We start from the raw sequence: 2,698 nt of genomic DNA, 5'->3' as shown, positions 1-2,698 counted from the left end.
CCAAACAGTTGGCAAAAAAAATTTATGATTAGGTATATTCTACCTTCATATAGTAATATCAGAAGCTTGAACTTAAACTAGGATTAAATAACTTGATTTTATATTAATAAATGTTTACGTGATTTGATCAAAACTGTTTGAAGGAAAGGGTTCTAAATAAACATTTGGTGAAAGAAGGCAAACCCTTTAATTGTTCCAGTGGCAATCATAAATCATATGAATAGTTCTGGTACTACCATTTTATGAAATTAATTAGTTAATACTAGCATAGCTTTATTAGAGCCATACATGTACTTTGATAGAGAACTTCATTTTATTTCCTGTATGTACTACAGTTGCTATATTGGAACTCAATTTTTTTTTTTTTTTTTTTTTGCCTGGGCAGGCACTGGGAATTGAACCGGATCTCTGGCATGGCAGGTGAGAACTCTGCCACTGAGCCACCGTGGCCCACTCTGGACATTAACTTTAAAAAAAAAAAAGAAGATAAGCAAGCTGATGTATAAGATAAGTTAATTTTGTTTTGTTATGGCTTATGAAGATATAATATGATACTCTTCTGTGATTAAATTATACTTTGAGTTTATGGAAATAAAAAACTGCCCACTATATTGGTGTGCTATTTCTGAGGTGCAAAATGTTTTAGAAAGTAATTAAGAAGAAAAAACTTAAGAGTTTTGGTATTAATACATATGAGGCAGTGGGAAACTTTGTAGTGTAGTTCACTAGTTTTGAAATTAGAAATGCAATAGAGTAGCATACATTTATCTATTAGTTTAATTAAGGTAAATGCTAGATCTGTAACTCTGCATTATTTTGTAACATACTTTCTTAAAAGGTGCATATAATCATCTACCAGTTTTTGCTAATCCTGGGGTACCTGAGGCTTACTTAGTGTAGACGACTCAAAGATACTTCATATTGAAAGTTATCAGTTTCAAAATATTTTACAATCTATTTTAAAATCTAATAGTCTTATGAGGGAAGACATGATTACCTCAGTTTTACTGGTAAAAAAACCCACAAAGTTTAAAAAAGAACTTGCCCTGTACCTCGGGTTTTTTTCTATAAATTCTCCAAGTCACAGTGCCCATAACAACTTGGTTAATACCAAACCCAGCAGTGTTCTAAGGTCACATATTAAGTGTTGTTTAACTACTACTTAGCATCTTATTTAGAATGTAATATTCCAACTTTGGTAAAGGGAAACTTTTTTTTCTAACATTTTACATGATTTGTCTTAGATGGTTTCTATCAAAGCAGTTTAAAAAGACAAAAACACAAAACATCTTACAAACATACAATTTCCTAGCAGAATTTTAAGCAATTTTCACATAATCACTTTCATTTGTTTACAAATAAAAGTTTCATTAAAAGTTTTCCATTTTTTTAAAAATCAAGTCTTCATAACATATACAGAAATATTGTTACTTCAAGTAAAACTTTCTAAATACCCAATACTGACGACCTTAAATATCTTTACCTTTGAAAAGAATGAAGGTTGGGTATCAAGTTCTGTGCAAGTTAGTCTTTGTGTGTACGTGTGTGTGTGCAAGCTAATCATAATTTAAGATACTCTTGGTCTGTTTCAGATGTTAGAGAATCGGTAGTTTTTTTTTTTTATCCTGTTGCTCTTCTTCAAAAATCTTAAAATCTTTCAAAGGAACAATGCTTAAGGCAGTTGGTAAAATGTGTTCTGATATGCCCTGAAGTAAAATGTTATTAGCTTCTAAATTCCTCACCAAGCATACAGCTTGGATCCATCTTAGAGTTTCTCTACACTCTTTTTGTAGACGACTTTTCATTTTTCTTCTTAAGCTTGCTATTTCTTTTGCCAGTTTAACTCTCCTCTTTGCTTCCAAAGGGCTCCTGAATGCATAACTGTGTTCACATAGTACTTGTTGAAGACAAATGTTTGATTTTAAATTAGAACTGTTTTCCTTCAAAAGGCTTCTAGACTTGAGTTTCATAGATTTTATTTGGGTACAAAAATGAAAAAAAAAATGGTTGGAACAGCATCCACTTTGAAGTCATCGAGTTTGTCCTGTTAGATCAAAACAAGAGGCTTCAAAGTGTTTTGAACAATAACAACAAAAAAAGTGTGGTTTCCTAGTGCGAAGTTTATGCGTCTAACCAGACAAACACATTCTTTTCTTCTTTTAGGAGCCAAAAATAACTGCTAATTTCTCAGCCTCTTTCCCCCGTTCTTCTGGCCTCTGTGGATGCCGATGTTAAGGTACTGCTGGCAGGTGGCAGCCGGTGCACAGTTGTGGGCATTTGCCTTCCCCCCTTGGTCAGCACTGTTGGAAGCCTGTTCTGAGACGCGGGCTGCTGTTTGTTTCCTGCGGGCAGAGGCTGGGCAAACGAGGCAGGGCGCCTTCCCAGTCGTGGGAGCTGGGTAGGGAGACTGCATCTTTATTAAGATGCTCACCCAGCTGGGGTTCCAGTCGCCAACATTTGCCTTCGCCAACATGGCAGCCACAGCCCGCCCCCTACCGGACCCAAGCAAGAAGGGAGTTGGACTACTGCAGCCCATTGACAGCAATCTTAGAGCAATTAAAAGAGATGTTCTCCCTTCTGATTACTATCCACTACCCAGGCTGCGGCTAAGAACAGGTCTGCCCACTCCAGGTGCTCCAACCGCCCCACTCCAGTGTGGAATAAGGTGCGGCCCGCAGATTGGAAGGACGAACCCAAG

The 2,698-nt window shown here is 36.4% G+C and overlaps 1 pseudogene; it reads right to left on the bottom strand.

The window, feature by feature from the left end:
• Nucleotides 1–1,595: 1,595 nt before the first annotated feature.
• On the bottom strand, nucleotides 1,596–2,473 carry LOC143655894 (THAP domain-containing protein 2 pseudogene; annotated as a pseudogene).
• Between the last annotated feature and the right edge of the window lie 225 nt (nucleotides 2,474–2,698).

Source organism: Tamandua tetradactyla, chromosome 2 (assembly GCF_023851605.1).
Source record: "Tamandua tetradactyla isolate mTamTet1 chromosome 2, mTamTet1.pri, whole genome shotgun sequence".
Classification (NCBI taxonomy): Eukaryota; Metazoa; Chordata; class Mammalia; order Pilosa; family Myrmecophagidae; genus Tamandua; species Tamandua tetradactyla.
This window is presented reverse-complemented; position numbering and strand designations above follow the sequence as displayed.